At 41.6% G+C, this 23082-nt stretch overlaps 1 protein-coding gene across 2 annotated transcripts in view; it reads right to left on the bottom strand.

The window, feature by feature from the left end:
- Positions 1–23082, bottom strand: part of b4galnt4a (beta-1,4-N-acetyl-galactosaminyl transferase 4a) — a 437447-nt gene that overhangs the window by 144054 nt on the left and 270311 nt on the right. The window lies entirely within an intron of this gene.

Here is a 23082-nt window from a genome sequence, read left to right on the forward strand (position 1 = left end):
TCCTGGAAAGATATGGTTGTGTTGTTACCATTTTACAGTGCATTTGGAAAGTATTCAGACCCCTTGACTTTTTCCACATTTTGTTACGTTACAGCCTTATTGTAAAATTTATAAAATATTTTTTGTTCCTCATCAATCTACACATAATACCCCCTAATGACAAAGCAAATTTGTTTTTTTAGAATTTTTAGCAAATGTATTTGAAATAAAAAACAGAAAAATCACATTTACATAACTATTCAGACCCTTTACTTAGTACTTTACTGAAGCATCTTTGACAGCGATGACAGCCTTGAGTCTTCTTGGGTACAGTGGTTCTTCCTTTAAAAGTTTTGAGTTTATGCCATGACCATTAGTGGTAGATTGTGGCATTCTGTCATTGCACCACACTATCACAAGGGGGAGTTAGAACTCTGATCTATTGGTAGTCTAAACTGTGGCACAAATTTACTCTCTTTTTGTAAATTAATGGAGGTGACATTGTGGTTACAATGAAGAATGTAAACAAAATAAAATCCTATTAATTTTGAATAATCAGATGCGTGTTGCAAGCTTTATTTTTCCTTATTTTATTTTTTACTAATTTATATTCTCTCCAGCGCCCACATCACTCACAGCCACATGGCCTCAACCTGCACCATTTTGTTTCTCTCTGTGGCCCACACGCACTTTAAACATTTGGATAATAAAGCATTTAAAGTATATTGAAGACAGAAGCCACCTCTTAATGAGTTCCGAGAGCTGATCTGTTATCCAATGATTATTATTATTATTATTATTAACCCTGCATTATAATGATATAAAAGCCCCTTAGATATTCTCACAGACCAGATTTGCCCTAACGAAAAGTGCCCCTTAGATATTCATTTTGTCTACCCGAGGGAATTGTCCGGCTGGCTCCTCCGGCGCAACGTTGCCTGGGCGCCCATCTGCGGCCTGCTAGCCGTTGGCTATCTTATCGGCTGCTATCTGAATAGACAATCGGACAATTTTTATTTTATTTTTATTTATTTATTTATTTTTCTTCTTGGGCCTCTATAACTATATCTATTGTTTTTATTTTTGTTGTTGTTGTGTGATTTGGATTAATCCCCTCTACCACACGGAAACCCACTAATCTACTGACGGAACGCAAGAGTTGGCTAATAACAGACCTCCATTCTATGCTAGCTTGCTCCTATGCTAGCTTGCTACCGATTTAGCTGTCTAAATCGCCGTGACCCCCAACCAACCTCTCCACTCACTGGACCCTTTTGATCACTCGACTGAGCATGCCTCTCCTTAATGTCAATATGCCTTGTCCATTGCTGTTCTGGTTAGTGTTTATTGGCTTATTTCACTGTAGAGCCTCTAGTCCTGCTCATTATACCTTATCCAACCTATTAGTTCCACCACCCACACATGCAATGACATCTCCTGGTTTCAATGATGTTTCTAGAGACAATATCTCTCTCTTCATCACTCAATACCTAGGTTTACCTCCACTGTATTCACAGCCTACCTTACCTTTGTCTGTACATTATACCTTGATGCTATTTTATCGCCCCCAGAAACCTCCTTTTACTCTCTGTTCCAGACGTTCTAAACGACCAATTCTTATTGCTTTTAGCCGCACCCTTATTCTACTCCTACTCTGTTCCTCTGGCGATGTAGAGGTGAATCCAGGCCCTGCAGTGCCTAGCTCCACTCCTATTCCCCAGGCGCTCTCTTTTGACGACTTCTGTAACCGTAATAGCCTTGGTTTCATGCATGTTAACATTAGAAGCCTCCTCCCTAAGTTTGTTCTATTCACTGCTTTAGCACACTCTGCCAACCCGGATGTTCTAGCTGTGTCTGAATCCTGGCTTAGGAAGACCACCAAAAATTCAGACATTTTAATTCCAAACTACAACATTTTCAGACAAGATAGAACTGCCAAAGGGGGCGGTGTTGCAATCTACTGCAAAGATAGCCTGCAGAGTTCTGTCCTACTATCCAGGTCTGTACCCAAACAATTTGAACTTCTACTTTTAAAAATCCACCTCTCTAAAAACAAGTCTCTCACCGTTGCCGCCTGCTATAGACCACCCTCTGCCCCCAGCTGTGCTCTGGACACCATATGTGAACTGATTGCCCCCATCTATCTTCAGAGCTTGTGCTGCTAGGCGACCTAAACTGGAACATGCTTACCAACCCAGCCATCCTACAATCTAAACTTGATGCCCTCAACCTCACACAAATTATCAATGAACCTACCAGGTACCTCCCCAAAGCCTTAAACACGGGCACCCTCATAGATATCATCCTAACCAACTTGCCCTCTAAATACACCTCTGCTGTTTTCAACCAAGATCTCAGCGATCACTGCCTCATTGCCTGCATCCGTAATGGGTCAGCGGTCAAACGACCTCCACTCATCACTGTAAAACGCTCCCTGAAACACTTCAGCGAGCAGGCCTTTCTAATCGACCTGGCCGGGGTATCCTGGAAGGATATTGATCTCATCCCGTCAGTAGAGGATGCCTGGATATTTTTTTTAAATGCCTTCCTAACCATCTTAAATAAACATGCCCCATTCAAGAAATTTAGAACCAGGAACAGATATAGCCCTTGGTTCTCCCCAGACCTGACTGCCCTTAACCAACACAAAAACATCCTATGGCGTTCTGCATTAGCATCGAACAGCCCCCGTGATATGCAGCTGTTCAGGGAAGCTAGAAACCATTATACACAGGCAGTTAGAAAAGCCAAGGGTAGCTTTTTCAAGCAGAAATTTGCTTCCTGCAACACTAACTCAAAAAAGTTCTGGGACACTGTAAAGTCCATGGAGAATAAGAACACCTCCTCCCAGCTGCCCACTGCACTGAAGATAGGAAACACTGTCACCACTGATAAATCCACCATAATTGAGAATTTCAATAAGCATTTTTCTACGGCTGGCCATGCTTTCCACCTGGCTGCTATTACCCCGGTCAACAGCACTGCACCCCCCACAACAACTTGCCCAAGCCTTCCCCATTTCTCCTTCTCCCAAATCTGCTCAGCTGATGTTCTGAATGAGCTGCAAAATCTGGACCCCTACAAATCAGCCGGGCTAGACAATCTGGACCCTTTCTTTCTAAAATTATCTGCCAAAATTGTTGCCACCCCTATTACTAGCCTGTTCAACCTCTCTTTCGTGTCGTCTGAGATTCCCAAAGATTGGAAAGCAGCTGCGGTCATCCCCCTCTTCAAAGGGGGGGACACTCTTGACCCAAACTGCTACAGACCTATATCTATCCTACCATGCCTTTCTATGGTCTTCGAAAGCCAAGTCAACAAACAGATTACCGACCATTTCGAATCTCACCATACCTTCTCTGCTATGCAATCTGGTTTCAGAGCTGGTCATGGGTGCACCTCAGCCACGCTCAAGGTCCTAAATGATATCTTAACCGCCATCGATAAGAAACATTACTGTGCAGCCGTATTCATTGATCTGGCCAAGGCTTTCGACTCTATCAATCACCACATCCTCATCGGCAGACTCGACAGCCTTGGTTTCTCAAATGATTGCCTCGCCTGGTTCACCAACTACTTCTCTGATAGAGTTCAGTGTGTCAAATCGGAGGGTCTGCTGTCCGGACCTCTGGCAGTCTCTATGGGGGTGCCACAGGGTTCAATTCTTGGACCGACTCTCTTCTCTGTATACATCAATGAGGTCACTCTTGCTGATGGTGAGTCTCTGATCCACCTCTACGCAGACGACACCATTCTGTATACTTCTGGCCCTTCTTTGGACACTGTGTTAACAACCCTCCAGGCAAGCTTCAATGCCATACAACTCTCCTTCCGTGGCCTCCAATTGCTCTTAAATACAAGTAAAACTAAATGCATGCTCTTCAACCGATCGCTACCTGTACCTACCCGCCTGTCCAACATTACTACTCTGGACGGCTCTGACTTAGAATACGTGGACAACTACAAATACTTAGGTGTCTGGTTAGACTGTAAACTCTCCTTCCAGACCCATATCAAACATCTCCAATCCAAAGTTAAATCTAGAATTGGCTTCCTATTTCGCAACAAAGCATCCTTCACTCATGCTGCCAAACATACCCTTGTAAAACTGACCATCCTACCAATCCTCGACTTTGGCGATGTCATTTACAAAATAACCTTCCAATACCCTACTCAACAAATTGGATGCAGTCTATCACAGTGCAATCCGTTTTGTCACCAAAGCCCCATATACTACCCACCATTGCGACCTGTACGCTCTCGTTGGCTGGCCCTCGCTTCATACTCGTCGCCAAACCCACTGGCTCCATGTCATCTACAAGACCCTGCTAGGTAAAGTCCCCCCTTATCTCAGCTCGCTGGTCACCACTGCATCTCCCACCTGTGTAGCACACGCTCCAGCAGGTATATCTCTCTAGTCGCCCCCAAAACCAATTATTTCTTTGGCCGCCTCTCCTTCCAGTTCTCTGCTGCCAATGACTGGAACGAACTACAAAAATCTCTGAAACTGGAAACACTTATCTCCCTCACTAGCTTTAAGCACCAACTGTCAGAGCAGCTCACAGATTACTGCACCTGTACATAGCCCACCTATAATTTAGCCCAAACAACTACCTCTTTCCCTACTGTATTTTATTCATTTATTTATTTTGCTCCTTTGCACCCCATTATTTTTATTTCTACTTTGCACATTCTCCCATTGAAAATCTACCATTCCAGTGTTTTACTTGCTATATTGTATTTACTTTGCCACCATGGCCTTTTTGCCTTTACCTCCCTTATCTCACCTCATTTGCTCACATCGTATATAGACTTGTTTATACTGTATTATTGACTGTATGTTTGTTTTACTCCATGTGTAACTCTGTGTCGTTGTATGTGTCGAACTGCTTTGCTTTATCTTGGCCAGGTCGCAATTGTAAATGAGAACTTGTTCTCAACTTGCCTACCTGGTTAAATAAAGGTGAAATAAAAAATAAATAAATAAAAATTTAGAATCCTCCAATCCTCTCAATTTTATTAGATCTACGGTACAAGGACATTTTATTGATCTGCAATTATTTTCATTTAGAAGCCGCCTCTTAATGAGTTCCGAGAGTCGTGTCATACCAATTATTAGTGGATTATTCACTAAATAATAGCTTTGGATCAAAATAAATAAGTACCAACATTATTTATTCTAGTCTTTAATAAATAATATTTTGACTGTTTTGAACAAGTTAATCTGCTCATGTTGTGTGTGTTCAAATATTGCTATATTACGTTTTGGATCACAAAAAAAATAAAAAAATTACATTACCATGAAGTTTACCAATAAAATGGACTGACAGGGGTGTGGAAATACACGATATACATATCCCGAAATAAAGAAATTATCTCACACCAATAAATTGTAATAGAAAGTTAGCAAAAATAGATAAGATCTTCTACCATGGAAAGTAAAACACCTGTCTATTTTTGGAAAAATCCCCCTGATTAAGTCTTTAGTCATATCACAGTTTACCTATTTCCTTATGGTTTTGCCTACACCTAGCGACCTGTTTAAAATATATGAGCAAAAAATATTCAATTTTATTTGGAATGGCAAGCCAGACAAAATTAAAAGGGCCTATTTATAAAATGAATAGGAATTTGGAGAAATTAGAAATGTCTTTATCAATTGGAACCTTTACCAAGTGGAAGGGGGAAAAAGTAAGGAACTTGTCTGTCGGCCCTGCATTAAAGAACAAAAATGGTTAAAGAAAATTGTGATAAATAAAAATATAAACCAGATTCATTTAACAACTTCTTAGGGCTGAGATCCCGCTAACGGGATCGATATGACAACAGCCAGTGTCAAAACAACAGAAATCCCATAATTAAAATTCCGCAAACATAGAAGTATTTCACACCATTTTAAAGATACACTTCTTGTTAATCCCACCACAGTGTTTGATTTCAAATAGGCTTTACGGCGAAAGCACCACAAACAATTACGTTAGGTCAGAGCCAAGTCACAGAAAAACACAGCCATTTTTCCAGCCAAAGAGGAGAGGAGCCACAAAAATCCGAAGTAGAGATAGAATTAATCACTAACCTTTGATGATCTTCATCAGATGACACTCATAGGACTTTATGTTACACAATACATGTATGTTTTGTTCACTGACTCAAAGAGCCCTTATGAGCCCCTCCTTTACAGTAGAAGCCTCAAACAAGTTTCTAAAGACTGTTGACATCTGGTGGAAACCTTAGGAAGTGCAACATGACCAATATCCCACTGTATCTTCAATAGGGAATGAGTTGAAAAACGACAGATTTCCCACCTCGTTGGAATTTTTTCTCAGGTTTTTGCCTGCCATATGAGTTCTGTTATACTCACAGACATCATTCAAACAGTTTTAGAAACTTCAGAGTTTTTTCTATCCAAATATACCAGAAATATGTATATATTAGCAATTGGGACTGAGTAGCAGGCAGTTTACTCTGGGCACCATATTCATCCAAGCTACTCAATACTGCCCCCAGCCATAAGAAGTTTAAGGACCAAAACAAATACAGCTATGCCATATAGATTGCAAAATAGTTGGGAAGAAATGTCCGATGTACCGATTCTATGGCACATGGTTAATGAATTGACACCCAATTTCCTGTTCCTCCTGAAAGCTCTAATATTTAAAAAAAAGTCCAATGCATTCTCTCCATCGCCCACACGCACTTGAAACATTTGGATAATAAAGCATTTAAAGGCTGACATTGATTGATTTAAAAACTTCTGACAGCCAAAATTCTAACTCCACCCACACCTTTGGACATTTAAACATACCCAGAAGGCATGGATTATTATAACCTACTGCAGGCCTAAAACCTATGGGTGCAAACATCGTTTCCATGATGGGCTATTAGCTGGACAGTAGACTCTTTACAAAAGGATAGCTCAGCTAGGTGTGAAAAAAATCCCCCCAACTTGTAAAGTATTAATAAGTACTCTAAAGTTTTACATTTCTATCTACAAACATCATGCAACCGCAAAATGTCGGGTAAAGCCTATACTGTACAGTATTTCTTCATCAACATCTTTATGCTTTCGTTAATAAAAGAATGATAAAAATACTTTCAAAATGCAGATGTTTATTTCAACTATCAGCAGGACAATACTCTTGCCGAGTTTAGAGACTTGAAATATATTAATGGATCCATAACGAATTACCATGGGAATACATTTCACTGAATCAGATTTTTATTTGGAAATGTTAGGATTATTTTGCTCTTCACTATCACAATATTAAAAACATTCAAATGCATTCATGAATTAAATCGCTTTAGGCAACATATTTCAGTTCATCTGATGAAGGTGCACATGGGCCTATTTATATAATGAATCTAAAATTCGGAGGGCAGAAATGATTAAATATTAAAGCATTTAGACCTCTCACTACAGGCATCAGTCATACGAAAGTTACACTTAAATCCAAACTGGTTCTCTAGCAAATTAGTAAGAATGTCTCACCCCATGTTCAAGAATGGCCTTTTCCCTTTCTTCAGATTACAACAGCTGATTTTCAGGTATTACGAAATATCATAATTTTTTTAACCAGCCATAGAAAGTTGGTTGCAATTTCAGTTTAATCCACCAGAAAAGACAGATCAAATACTCCATCAAATATTGTGGTTAAAAACGTAATTTTTTGATAACATTTTAAAAAAGGTACAATCTTTGTAAATTATATCATAAATAGGACTGGTGGAGTTATGTCACACATGCAGCTAACACAAATATATGGAAATGTCTGCTCTGCCCAAAATTACAACCAAATAATTGCAGCATTACCGCAAAAATGGAAGAGGCAAGTGGAAGGGGAAAAACGTAAGGAACTTGTCTTTCAGCCCTGGAGGCTATTAGGACAATAGACACGACGTGGTCCCAAAAACACCTTTCTGACATAGGGTCCAGCATATCTCTTGATGATGTCATTGAATGTCTCGCCAGCTTTGATCCATGCCTTGGCCTGCAGCACACACATTTCTTTGTTTGTCAGATGAATCATTGGGTCGAAGCTACAGAACAGTACAAAAGAAGAGAATACACATGGTTAATGTTCAGTATATATATATATAATCAAGTACACAGCATACCCAAATGATTCCCAATTAGAAGAGGTGGCTGAAGCCTTAACAAAGACCCACCATTGTTTCAGAGATAAAAGCATCCCACACCGGCCTTGATGGATGGAAACACTGCCTTAAGTACAAGATGGCATACTACCCCAAGTTTGACCGACTTGGATGCCCAGGAGTCCACGTCAACTTCATAAAATATAAGAGGCAAGGCCAGTGAAAGGCTGCCTCAAACAAAGAAACCGAGGAGGGCAGATTTCTGCCTAAACCACCCTAAAGGGAAAACCTCTTGACAGAAGTGAAAAAGAGGTACAACAAGATAGTGATCAATGAAAATAATTGAGTGAACCTTTCTCATACAGAAGACAGGAGGTGGTTCTGGACAAACCAATGATTGCTGAATCTGAAACAGATGGCCGGCATTGTTCAAAGTGAGCGAAGTAAGTAAAGTGACGTGCTAGATTGGTGTAACCGCTTGAACAATCAATTGTGTGATTTAAAGCTAGAATTCTTATTTGCTACTTAGAAATGAATGATATATATACCCATTGATTCATTATCCTGCAGTTGAATGACCAAAAACACCTTCTAGTGGACCCATGGGTGGGATTTAATTAATGTTGTTTATAATTTAGTAATTAATCAACTTTTTTTTTTCAACGAAAATCCGGGCTCTCAGCCAGCCAAATCACCAGTTGAGATCTTTATCAGCCTTTCTCCCCTCCAACATAGGGCCATAAATCGTCAGCTGTCAGCAGGGGCATAAATCACCAGCCCCTACTCAGTCTTCCTCACATGTCAAAAGTGCACCAAAACTGAGAACCTCAACTCTGACAACTCCTTTTTCAATACACAAACAAAATGACCAACTTCAAAACTTGAATAAAAAAAATCAATATTATATATTATCCCTGCTCACATGTCAGCCTTTGAAACCCATGTACATCCGGTTTGATCACAACAATACACTTCCCAATAAACCACCGATAAGCCACTCTCTGTTTATGATCTATGCATAGCCACTTCACCTCTACAGACATGTACATGTTACTGTTAGGAATTTTATGAATAATGACTAAACAATATTTACATTTAAATAGAAATAAAATTAATTAAACTACCCTGTTTAACAATATCTGATAAATAATGTTAGTTCCTAAGAAAGAGGTTATGTAGCATGGATAAGGAACAATTGGAAATTATAACCATTGTGTAGGAAGGAATGTGTGTGTGTGTCTTAAGTAAGCAAAGAGGGTCATTAACCTGTGTTTGAACCGACTCAACTATAACTCTGTGGTGATCAAATAAGACAGTGAGAGCCCCTCCAGGTTTTCCGCATCTGGAACTGTCTGCTAAAAGTGGTAATAAATTATGGTGAGACTTCAGGAGTTTATCCAGATATATTGTGTGTCATGTATGTGCGCCAGTGAGTTGGAATGAACTTTTGAACCTGCTTTGTCCTGGTCGAGAGGAGGAAGGACATTTTAAAACCTATGACGTCATATGTGCAATATAAGCTGTTGTACATGGTTCTAGGAGCAGTGCACTCTTGAGAATAAATGCTATTGGCTAATTTTGATAGACTGGTCTCTGTCTATTTTATGCAAATAAGGATCTTACAAATTCTTATAAACAGACAGAGTGATTTTAATTGAATTGGTTAATGAACACATATAGGAATTATTAAATTCCTTTGACAATTACCTCCATTACCTGGACTAACCGATGCCCCCACACATTGAATTTGTACCGGTACCCCCTGTATATAGCCTCATTACTGTTATTTTATTGTTGTTATTATTATTTGTTATTATTTGTTATTTTTCTATTTTCTTATTTTTTTCATTTTTATTTGTATTTATTGTTTCTTCAGTTTATTTAGTAAAAACTTGAACACTTATTTTTTCTTAAAACTATATTGTTGGTTAAGGGCTTGTAAGTAAGCATTTCACTGTATTCGGCGCATGTGCCAAATAACATTTGATATGATAATCATTTCAGATGTACTAGAAAATATGTCCTCATTCGCATAGTGCAAAATGGCTAATGCTAATGTGTTGATGTTTTGGCTACACAGAAATTGATTTCTGGAAAAGATGCACAAATATTTTGCACAGCACCTATGCACATTTGGTTTAGTCTTTCAGCTTTCCCAAGATGTATAACTTGTCCTATTCGGTTGAAGTATCACTATAGCATGTATGCGTGGCCCTCTCTTTGTAGTGAATTAGCGTGTGCCTCTCAGAAAACACAGTGTTGTACACAGCTTGTATGCAAGGAGCACATGACCTACTAGCCCACTGCACTTTTGTATCGATCTGGTAAACAATTGGATAAGTCTTTGTCATTTAACAGCATCACCTTCAGTCTATCCTGATAGTATTTGAGTCACATATACAAAGCCAGCGCTGTCCATGCTTGGACCTCAACATGGCTAGCTGTTGTTCAGCACATGGACTTGCTTTGGTGGCAGACACATTCGAGCAGGCAAGAGATGGCCTTATTGCTGCTGGACATTACTTGTAAGTAGAAACATTAAGTATTTGTATTGATTATTGGTATTATTGTTATAGCTAGAATGTGTAGTTATTGTTATAATGTTAGTTACATAGCGTGACGAGCGTTCAGGTTTCATAGAACGCCATTGTAGCCAGTAGCTTTCATATATACTGTCATTGGCTTAGCCTAAACAAAGGGGTGGAGCGGTATCATAAGACACATTATAAGGGAAACAAAACATTCAGATTGTATATTATAGAACACTATACGTCTGGCGTAGTATTTAGAATCCTTTCAACTCTGTTCATCACATATCTTTCTGTCATGGAAAATGGATAACTTTATCACCGGAGAAACTTGAATCAGAGACGCTAGTCTACCAAGAGACTCAACCAGCGACTTCCTGTAATTATCCCGTGCGGATGGAAGATTAATGTAGAAGTCAAAGGAAAATTGTGATGTTCTAAGCTACAGGAAGTAATCACATTTTGAGCCAAAGTTGGTTATCTTGTTTTCTATTTAGCCTAGCATGCACAAGCCGGAGAGATTCTTCTATCAAATACATTCCATTCCATGTCCAGTTTTAGAAGCGATATAAACAACAAATCAAATCACCAAAGAACACATTAGAAATGAGTATTTTGTCATGTTCAATGTGGATTATTCAATGGCATAACCAGTTTGATGCTTCCTTAATAATGGCTAACGTCACCATACATTCATGGACCTTGCCCTGTACACACTGTATTGTGTAGAACTGTGTTGGATTTATGGCATTTTTTTCTATTTGATGTTCCCCCTGCTCGGAGAAAACCTCTATCCTGAAGGAAACCTACAAGTACTCCTGGCTGGCCGAGTTAGTGTTGTATAGCCTATTTTAGCCAATGCAAACACAACACTATTTAGGATATCTAGTTTATTCAAATGGTATCCTGACTCGCTGAAAGAAATCCTGAACATGCTGCAAAGCAATTGTGATCCTATAAGGACCCTGTTTATAGAGTCTGTACACTATGCAGTTAAAAAAAGAATGTAGTTAGTTGAAATGTTACAGATAGTCTGTGGCATCTAGAGACTATCCAAATAAAGTGTTACCCACATTTAGTCTACTAATATTTGACATATTACATACAGTATTCATATGTGTAAGAGATCTTAAATTATCAACAAATACTTGTCCAATAATATTTTCAATGTTGCAAAGAACCTGTAAGTACACTACCCTAATTTACATTTGTTAACTGCTTATTGCACGTATTCATGAATTATTCACATACAGTTGAAGTCGGAAATTTACATACACCTTAGCCAAATACATTTAAACTCAGGTTTTCACAATTCCTGACATTTAATCCAAGTAAAAATTCCCTGTCTTAGGTCAGTTAGGACCACCACTTTATTTTAAGAATGTGACATTTCTGAATAATAGTAGAGAGAATTATTTATTTCAGCTTTTATTTCTTTCATCACATTCCCAGTGGGCCAGAAGTTTACATACACTCAATTAGTATTTGGTAGCATTGCCTTCAAAAATTTTAACTTGGGTCAAACATTTTGGGTAGCCTTCCATGAGCTTCCCACAATAAGTTGGGTGAATTTTGGCCCATTCCTCCTGACAGAGGTGGTGTAACTGAGTCAGTTTTGTAGGCCTCCTTGCTCTCACACGCTTTTTCAGTTCTGCCCACAACTTTTCTATAGGATAGAGGTCAGGGTTTTGTGATGGCCACTCCAATACTTTGACTTTATTGTCCTTAAGCCATTTTGACACAACTTGGAAGTATGCTTGGGGTCATTGTCCATTTGGAAGACCCATTTGCGACCAAGCTTTAACTTCCTGACTGATGTCTTGAGATGTTGCTTCAGTATACCCACATAATTTTCCTGCCTTATGATGCCAACTATTTTCTGAAGTGCACCAGTCTCTCCTGCAGCAAAGCACCCCCACAACATGATGCTGCCACTCCCGTGCTTCACGTTGGGATGGTGTTCTTTGGCTTGCAAGCCTCCTCCTATTTCCTATCATAACGATGGTCATTATGGCCAAACAGTTATATTTTTGTTTCATCAGACCAGAGGACACTTCTCCAAAAAGTACGATCTTTGTCCCCATGTGCAGTTTCAAACCGTAGTCTGGCTTTTTTATGGCGGTATAGGAGGTCATCAGGTTATGTCGATATACAGTGCCTTGCGAAAGTATTCGGCCCCCTTGAACTTTGCGACCTTTTTGCCACATTTCAGGCTTCAAACATAAAGATATAAAACTGTATTTTTTTGTGAAGAATCAACAACAAGTGGGACACAATCATGAAGTAGAACGACATTTATTGGATATTTCAAACTTTTTTAACAAATCAAAAACTGAAAAATTGGGCGTGCAAAATTCTTCAGCCCCCTTAAGTTAATACTTTGTAGCGCCTCCTTTTGCTGCGATTACAGCTGTAAGTCGCTTGCGGTATGTCTCTATCAGTTTTGCACATCGAGAGACTGACATTTTTTCCCATTTCTCCTTGCAAAACAACTCGAGCTCAGTGAGGTTGGATGGAGAGCATTTGTGAACAGCAGTTTTCAGTTCTTTCCACAGATTCTCGATTGGATTCAGGTCTGGACTTTGACTTTGGCCATTCTAACACCTGGATATGTTTATTTTTGAACCATTCCATTGTAGATTTTGCTTTATGTTTTGGATCATTGTCTTGTTGGAAGACAAATCTCTGTCCTAGTCTCAGGTCTTTTGCAGACCTCATCAGGTTTTCTTAAAGAATGGTCCTGTATTTGGCTCCATCCATCTTCCCATCAATTTTAACCATCTTCCCTGTCCCTGCTGAGGAAAAGCAGGCCCAAACCATGATGCTGCCACCACCATGTTTGACAGTGGGCATGGTGTGTTCAGTGTGATGAGCTGTGTTGCTTTTACGCCAAACATAACGTTTTGCATTGTTGCCAAAAAGTTCAATTTTGGTTTCATCTGACCAGAGCACCTTCTTCCACATGTTTGGTGTGTCTCCCAGGTGGCTTGTGGCAAACTTTAAACGACACTTTTTATGGATATCTTTAAGAAATGGCTTTCTTCTTGCCACTCTTCCATAAAGGCCAGATTTGTGCAATATACGACTGATTGTTGTCCTATGGACAGAGTCTCCCACCTCAGCTGTAGATCTCTGCAGTTCATCCAGAGTGATCATGGGCCTCTTGGCTGCATCTCTGATCAGTCTTCTCCTTGTATGAGCTGAAAGTTTAGAGGGACGGCCAGGTCTTGGTAGATTTACAGTGGTCTGATACTCCTTCCATTTCAATATTATCGCTTGCACAGTGCTCCTTGGGATGTTTAAAGCTTGGGAAATCTTTTTGTATCCAAATCCTTCACAACAGTATCTCGGACCTGCCTGGTGTGTTCCTTGTTCTTCATGATGCTCTCTGCGCTTTTAACGGACCTCTGAGACTATCACAGTGCAGGTGCATTTATACGGAGACTTGATTACACACAGGTGGATTGTATTTATCATCATTAGTCATTTAGGTCAACATTGGATCATTCAGAGATCCTCACTGAACTTCTGGAGAGAGTTTGCTGCACTGAAAGTAAAGGGGCTGAATAATTTTGCACGCCCAATTTTTCAGTTTTTGATTTGTTAAAAAAGTTTGAAATATCCAATAAATGTTGTTCCACTTCATGATTGTGTCCCACTTGTTGTTGATTCTTCACAAAAAAATGCAGTTGTATATCTTTATGTTTGAAGCCTGAAATGTGGCAAAAGGTCACAAAGTTCAAGGGGGCCGAATACTTTCGTAAGGCACTGTAGGACACATTTTACTGTGGATATAGATACTTTTGTACCTGTTTCCTCCAGCATCTTCACAAGGTCCTTTGCTGTTGTTCTGGGATTGATTTGCACGTTTCGCACCAAAGTACTGTCACGCCCTGACCTTAGAGAGCATTTTTATGCCTCTATTTGGTTTGGTCAGGGTGTGATTTGGGGTGGGCATTCTATGATTTTGTATTTCTATGTTTTGGCTGGGTATGGTTCTCAATCAGTGTGGGAAGTTAACTTTGTTTATGGCACTTAGCCCTTAAGCTTCATCTCTAGGAGACTCAGGGGTTGTGAAGGAGTTGACCATGGAAAACTGTTGCACTTCAGAAACCCAGCAGCGTTGCAGTTCTTAACACAAACTGGTGTGCCTGGCACGTACTACCATACCCTGTGCTTAATTGTCAATTGGGAGGTGGAAAAATACAGAACAAAAAGCCAGAGAGGTGGGTGACCTGGGGGGCTCAGAGGTACCGGAACACATGAAAGAAAAATCCCTTATAATAAAGCATTTCATGCATTATCATCGCTTTTGCGTACTGGCATAGAACAGTAAAGTAGAGAGAGGCACTTCCATTAATTGCACACATGGGGAAAATGTTTAATAGCCTATGGTCCGGAAAAACGTTTTCCTTCTACATAATTTTAGATGACTGGAGACTTCAGCAGAATATTTATTAATAGCTTACAAATGATCGAAATGACAGGCTATACTGAAAATCTGAGATCAATAAAAACGACACTGTTTTGAATCCATCAATAGCCTAGACCTAGGTGTGTGGAGACCCACATATTGTACAATATGAGGAGGAAATTATAGTCCTAAAAAAGCTTTCGAGTTTCACTGACTCACCCAATGAGGCGCAGGCAACTCACCAGCCATGGCCAATGCGCTCGTGACAAAAGCTTATCTCTCTCTTACTTTGTAAAACAATGATGTTAGCTCAAAAGGTCTATTTTGAAGTTGATAACTTGGTAGCCCACAGACAGATTATTATTCTCTTTTCAGCATGATCTGTGTTTTCCCGCAATTGTATTAGAAATATCGTGAAGGTCCTGTTTTGGATGACAACAGTAATTCTATAACTTTGGCAAATGTATTTCAATTTATCAGGGGTGTTGCGGCACCTCCAGCACCCTTCCCACGACTATGATTCTATAAGGTAATAAATTATTAAGTACAATGCTGGAAAGATGGGAGTTTCATGCTCAGAGCAGGGATATGGAGAAAGATCACTTAAAGTGAATCTCATTCTAGTTCTGTGAGAAATGCAGGTGGCTTCTCTCTTTCACCACATCAATGGCCACGCATTGGTCTATATAAATGTAAATAGTCCGGGTGGACATTTGATTAATTGTTCAGCAGTCTTATGGCTTGGGGGTAGAAGCTGTTAAGGAGTCTTTTGGACCTAGACTTGATGCTCCGATACCACTTGCCTTGCGGTAGCAGAGAGAACAGTCTATGACTTGGGAGACTGGAGTCTTTGACAATTTTTTGGGCCTTCCTTTGACATCGCCTAGTTTATAGGTCTTGGATGGCAGGAAACTTGGCACCAGTGATGGACTGGGCCATACACACTACCCGCTGTAGTGCCTTACGGTCAGATGCCGAGCAGTTACCATACCAGGCAGTGATGTAACCGGTCAGGATGCAGCTATAGAATTTTTTGAGAATCTGGGGACCCATGCCAAAAAATGTTAGTCTCCTGAGGAGGAAAAGGTGGTGTCGTGCCCTCTTCACAACTGTCTTGGTGTGTTTGGACCATTATAGTTTGTTGGTGATGGGGACATCAAGGAACTTGAAACTCTGAACCTGCTCCACTACAGCCCCGTCGATGTTAATGGGAGCCTGTTTCAGCCCTCCTTTTCCTATAGTCCATGATCAGCTCCTTTGTCTTGCTCACACTGAGGGAGAGGTTTTTGTCCTGGCACCACACTGCCAGTTCTCTGACCTCCTCCCTATAGGCTGTCTCATCGTTGTCAGTGATCAGGCCTAACACTGTTGTGTCGTCAGTAAACTTAATGATGGTGTTGGAGTTGTGCTTGGACATGCAGTTGTGGGTGAACAGGGAGTACAGGAGTGGACTAAGCATGCACCCCTGAGGGGCCCCAGTTTTGAGGATCAGTGTGGCAGATGTGTTGTTGCCTACTCTTACCACCTGGGGGGCGGCCTGTTAGGAAGTCCAGGATCCAGTAGCAGAGGGAGGTGTTTAGTCCCAGGGTCCTTAGCTTACTGATGAGCTTTGTGGGCACTATAGTGTTGAACACTGAGCTGTAGTCAATGAACAGCTTTCTCACATAGGTGTTCCTTTTGTCCAGGTAGGAAAGGTCAGTGTGGTGTGCAATTTAGATTGTGTCATTTTTGGATCTGTGGTATGCGAATTGGAGTGAGTCTAGGGTTTCCGGCATGGTGGTGTTGATGTGAGCCAATTTAAAGCACTTCATGGCTACCGACATGAGTGCTACAGGGCGCTAATCATGTAGGCATGTTACTTTTGCTTTCTTAGGCACAGGGACTATGTTGGTCTGTTTGAAACATGTAGGAATTACAGACTCGTTCCGGGAAAGTATGAAAATGTCAGCGATGACAGTTGCCAGTTGGTCCGTGCATGCTTTGAGTACACGTTCTGGTAATCCTTCTGGCCCTGCGGCTTTGTGAATGTTGACCTGTTTAAAGATCTTGCTCACATCGGCAACGGAGAGAGTGATCACACAGTCATCCAGAAGAGCTGGTGCTCTCATGCATGCTTCAGTGTTGTTTGCCTTGATGCGAACATAAAATGCTATTAGCTCGTTCGGTAGGCTCCCGTCACTGGGCAGCTCGCGGCTGGGTTTCCTGTTGTAGTCCTTAATAGTTTGCAAGCACTGCCACCTCCGATGAGCATCAGAGCCGGTGTAGTAGGATTCAATCTTATTCCTGTATTAACACTTTGCCTGTTTGATGGTTCGTCTGAGGGAATGGTGGGATTTCTTATAAGCGTCTGGACTTGAAAGCGGGACTCTCTAGCCTTTAGCTCATTGTGGATGTTGCCTTCTGGCTTCTGGTTGGGATATGTACGTACGGTCACTGTGGGGACAACGTCGTCGATGCACTTACTGATGAAGACGGTTACTGAGGTGGTATACTCCTTAATGCCATTGGATGAATCCCAAAAGGTATTCCAGTCTGTGCTAGCAAAACAGTCCTGTAGCATAACATCCGCGTCATCTGACCACTTCCGTATTGAGCAAGTCACTGGTACTTCAAATTAAATCAAATCAAATTGTATTTGTCACATACACATGGTTAGCAGATGTTAATGCGAGTGTAGCGAAATGCTTGTGCTTCTAGTTCCGACAATGCAGTAATAACCAACGAGTAATCTAGCTAACAATTCCAAAACTACGACCTTATACACACAAGTGTAAAGGGATAAAGAATATGTACACAAAGATATATGAATGAGTGATGGTACAGAGCGGCATAGGCAAGATACAGTAGATGGTATTGAGTACAGTATATACATATGAGATGAGAATGTAAACAAAGTGGCATAGTTAAAATGGCTAGTGATACATGTATTACATAAAGATGCAGTAGATGATATAGAGTACAGTATATACATATACATATGAGATGAATAATGTAGGGTATGTAAACATTATATTAGGTAGCATTGTTTAAAGTGGCTAGTGATATATTTTACATCATTTCCCATCAATTCCCATTACTAAAGTGGCTGGAGTTGAGTCAGCGTGTTGGCAGCAGCCACTCAATGTTAGTGGTGGCTGTTTAACAGTCTGATGGCCTTGAGATAGAAGCTGTTTTTCAGTCTCTCGGCCCCAGCTTTGATGCACCTGTACTGACCTCGCCTTCTGGATGATAGCGGGGTGAACAGGCAGTGGCTCGGGTGGTTGTTGTCCTTTATGATCTTTATGGCCTTCCTGTGACATCGGGTGGTGTAGGTGTCCTGGAGGGCAGGTAGTTTGCCCCCGGTGATGCATTGTGCAGACCTCACTACCCTCTGGAGAGCCTTATGGTTGTGGGCGGAGCAGTTGCCGTACCAGGCGGTGATACAGCCCGACAGGATGCTCTCGATTGTGCATCTGTAGAAGTTTGTGAGTGCTTTTGGTGACAAGCCAAATTTCTTCAGCCTCCTGAGGTTGAAGAGGCGCTGCTGCACCTTCTTCACGATGCTGTCTGTGTGGGTGGACCAATTCAGTTTGTCTGTGATGTGTACGCCGAGGAACTTAAAACTTACTACCCTCTCCACTACTGTTCCATCGATGTGGATAGGGGGGTGTTCCCTGTGCTGCTTCCTGAAGTCCACAATCATCTCCTTAGTTTTGTTGACGTTGAGTGTTAGGTTATTTTCCTGACACCACACTCCGAGGGCCCTCACTTCCTCCCTGTTGGCCGTCTCGTCGTTGTTGGTAATCAAGCCTACCACTGTTGTGTCGTCTGCAAACTTAAAGATTGAGTTGGAGGCGTGCGTGGCCACACAGTCGTGGGTGAACAGGGAGTACAGGAGAGGGCTCAGAACGCACCCTTTTGGGGCCCCAGTATTGAGGATCAGCGGGGTGGAGATGTTGTTGCCTACCCTCACCACCTCGGAGCGGCCCGTCAAGAAGTCCAGTACCCAGTTGCACAGGGCGGGGTCGAGACCCAGGGTCTCGAGCTTGATGACGAGCTTGGAGGGCACTATGGTGTTAAATGCCGAGCTGTAGTCGATGAACAGCATTCTCACATAGGTATTCCTCTTGTCCAGATGGGTTAGGGCAGTGTGCAGTGTGGTTGAGATTGCATCGTCTGTGGACCTATTTGGGCGGTAAGCAAATTGGAGTGGGTCTAGGGTGTCAGGTAGGGTGGAGGTGATATGGTCCTTGACTAGTCTCTCAAAGCACTTCATGATGACGGAAGTGGGTGCTACGTGCTCAACATCTGCTCTGACGACGAGCTCATGTCTGAAGGAGACGACACCTGCGAGGGTAAAAAAAAAACACGCCCTGTTAAGAACTCTTTTTATTTTTTAAAATATGTTTTTATATATATTGACTTTCAACTCTTTTTATTTTTTAAAATATGTTTTTATATATATTGACTTTCAATGTAGTCGTTTAGCTCAGTTACCTTAGCTTTCTTGGGAACAGGAACAATGGTGGCCCTCTTGAAGCATGTGGGAACAACAGACTGGGATAGGGATTGATTGAATATGTCCGTAAACACACCAGCCAGCTGGTCTGCGCATGCTCTGAGGGCGCGGCTGGGGATGCCGTCTGGGCCTGCAGCCTTGCGAGGGTTAACACGTTTAAATGTTTTACTCACCTCGGCTGCAGTGAAGGAGAGTCCGCATGTTTTGGTTGCAGGCCGTGTCAGTGGCACTGTATTGTCCTTAAAGCGGGCAAAAAAGTTATTTAGTCTGCCTGGGAGCAAGACATCCTGGTCCTTGACGGGGCTGGTTTTCTTTTTGTAATCCGTGATTGACTGTAGACCCTGCCACATACCTCTTGTGTCTGAGCCGTTGAATTGAGATTCTACTTTGTCTCTATACTGACGCTTAGCTTGTTTGATTGCCTTGCGGAGGGAATAGCTGCACTGTTTGTATTTGGTCATGTTTCCGGTCACCTTGTCCTGATTAAAAGCATTGGTTCGCGCTTTCAGTTTCACACGAATGCTGCCATCAATCCACGGTTTCTGGTTTGGGAATGTTTTAATCGTTGCTATGGGAATGACATCTTCAACGCACGTTCTAATGAACTCGAACTCAATGTTGTTGTTTGATGCAATACGAAACATATCCCAGTCCACGTGATGGAAGCAGTCTTGGAGTGTGGAATCAGATTGGTCGGACCAGCGTTGAACAGACCTCAGCGTGGGAGCTTCTTGTTTTAGTTTCTGTCTGTAGGCAGGGATCAACAAAATGGAGTCGTGGTCAGTTTTTCCGAAAGGAGAGCGGGGCAGGGCCTTATATGCGTCGCGGAAGTTAGAATAGCAATGATCCAAGGTTTTTCCAGCCCTGGTTGCGCAATCGAAATGCTGATACAATTTAGGGAGTCTTGTTTTCAGATTGGCCTTGTTAAAATCCCCAGCTACAATGAATGCAGCCACAGGATATATGGATTCCAGTTTGCAAAGAGTCAAATAAAGTTCGTTCAGAGCCATCGATGTGTCTGCTTGGGGGGAATATATACGGCTGTGATTATAATTGAAGAGAATTCCCTTGGTAGATAATGCGGTCGACATTTGATTGTGAGGAATTCTAAATCAGGTGAACAGAAGGACTTGAGTTCCTGTATGTTGTTGTGGCCACACCACGTCTCGTTAACCATAAAGCATACGCCCCCGCCCCTCTTCTTACCAGAAAGATGTTTGTTTCTGTTGGCGCGATGCGTGGAGAAACCAGCTGGCTGCACCGACTCCGATAGCGTCTCTCCAGTGAGCCATGTTTCCGTGAAGCAAAGAACGTTACAGTCTCTGATGTCCCTCTGGAATGCTACCCTTGCTCGGATTTCATCAACCTTGTTGTCAAGAGACTGGACATTGGCGAGTAGAATGCTAGGGAGTGGCGCGCGATGTCTCCGGAGTCTCCCGTCTCCGGAGCCTGACCAGAAGACCGCTTCGTTTCCCCCTTTTACGAAGTCGTTTTTTTGGGTCGCCGGCTGGGATCCATTCCGTTGTCCTGGGTGAAAGGCAGAACACAGGATCCGCTTTGCGAAAGTCATATTCTTGGTCGTACTGATGGTGAGTTGACGCTGCTCTTATATTCAGTAGTTCTTCTCGACTGTATGTAATGAAACCTAAGATGACCTGGGGTACCAATGTAAGAAATAACACGTAAAAAAACAAAAAACTGCATCGTTTCCTAGGAACGCGAAGCGAGGCGGCCATCTCTGTCGGCGCCGGAAGTACTTGAGCAAGTCACTGGCAAGTCATCTGCTTTAGTTTTTGTTATAAGCAAGAATCAGGAGGATATAATCGTGGTCAGATTTGCCAAATGGAGGGCGAGGGAGAGGTGGTCTAGAGGTGGTCTAGAGTTTTTTTCCCTCTGGTTGCACATGTGACATGCTGGTAGAAATGAGGTAAAAATGGATTTAAGTTTGCCTGCATTAAAGGCCCACGTCCACTAGGAGCGGCGCTTGTGGATGAGCATTTTTTTGTTTGCACATGGCCTTATACAGCTCGTTGAGTGCGGTCTTAGTGCCAGCATCGGTTTGTGGTGAACAGTTAACGGCTACAAATAATATAGATGAGAACTCTCTCTTAGATAGTATGGTCTACAGCTTATCATGAGTTATTCGACCTCAGGCGAGCATTAACTCGAGACTTCTTTAATTCTAGACATCGCGCACCAGCAGTTATTGACTGTTAGACACACACCCCCGCCCCTCGTCTTACCAGACGTAGCTGCTCTGTCCTGTCCTGTCTCTGTCTCTGTCCTGCATCGGCAGGAAAACCCAGCCAGCTCTATATTATCCATGTTGTCGTTTGGCCACGTCTCGGTGAAACATAAGATAGTACAGTTTTTAATGGCCCGTTGGTAGGGTAGTCTTAATCGTAAATCGTCCCGTTTATTTTCCAATTAATGTTTGCCAATAATATGGAGGGTAGTGGTGGTTTACCTATTTGCCCACAAATTCTCACATGGCACTCCACCCTCATCCACCTTTTCTCTGTCTTTTCTTCACACGTATGACAGGGATTTGGACCTGGACTCGTCAAAGCAGTATAACCTTCGTGTCGAACTCATTCAAAAATCTTCGTCGAGTTTGAGGTGAGTAATCGCTGTTCTGATGTTCAGAAACTCTTTTCAGTCATAAGAGATGGTAGATGCAACATTATGTACAAAATAAGTTACAAACAATGCGAAAAATAAACAAAATAGCACAGTTGGTTAGGAGCCCGTTAAATAGCAGCCATCCCCTCCGGCACCATTATCAATATAAGACTACAATGTTGTGCAAACCATGAACCCGGGCCAGCCCAACACAAATCAAGTTCTTAGAATATCAGGCACTGTTTTTTTTACATTATGTTTTTGAGTTGGCAGCCAGGAGAATTACAGAGGAGTCAACTTGAATTAACTGTGATTGCTTTTATTCAAATGTTTACAACAACAAAAAATACTAACAGTGAAAAATAATGTTTCATGTCACAAGATGTACCAGATCCTGGCAAATGTGTTCCGGAACGAAACTGTCCAAAACTGAGAGGTACCGGACCCTGTTCTGACATTATCTGGCTCAAATTAAGTAATGACCATACCCCGTTCAAAGGCACTTACATCTTTTGTCTTGCTCATTCACCTTCTGAAAGGCACACATACACAATCCATGCCTCAATTGTATTAATGCTTTAAAAGCCTTCTTTAACCTGTCTCCTCCCCTTCATCTACACTGATTGAAGTGGATTTAACAAGTGACATCAATAAGGGATCGTCGCTTTCACCTGGATTCTCCTGGCCAGTCTGTCATTCATAATGTTTTATACAATCAGTGTACATACACATACATACACACACATATGTGCCTTGATCACTAGATAAAAAAAAACTAGATTAAAGAATCAAAAAACAAATGGTAAGAAACCCATATTATACATGTTATATCCCGTCACGCCCCCTCTCATAAAAACCCCATACACGCCACCCTCATAAATCACAACGTTGACATGCAAAGTATCCTATATCCCTACTACTGTGATAGTACTGGTATATTTTAAAGG

The sequence above is a fragment of the Oncorhynchus mykiss genome, chromosome 2, assembly GCF_013265735.2.
Source record: "Oncorhynchus mykiss isolate Arlee chromosome 2, USDA_OmykA_1.1, whole genome shotgun sequence".
Taxonomy (NCBI): domain Eukaryota; kingdom Metazoa; phylum Chordata; class Actinopteri; order Salmoniformes; family Salmonidae; genus Oncorhynchus; species Oncorhynchus mykiss.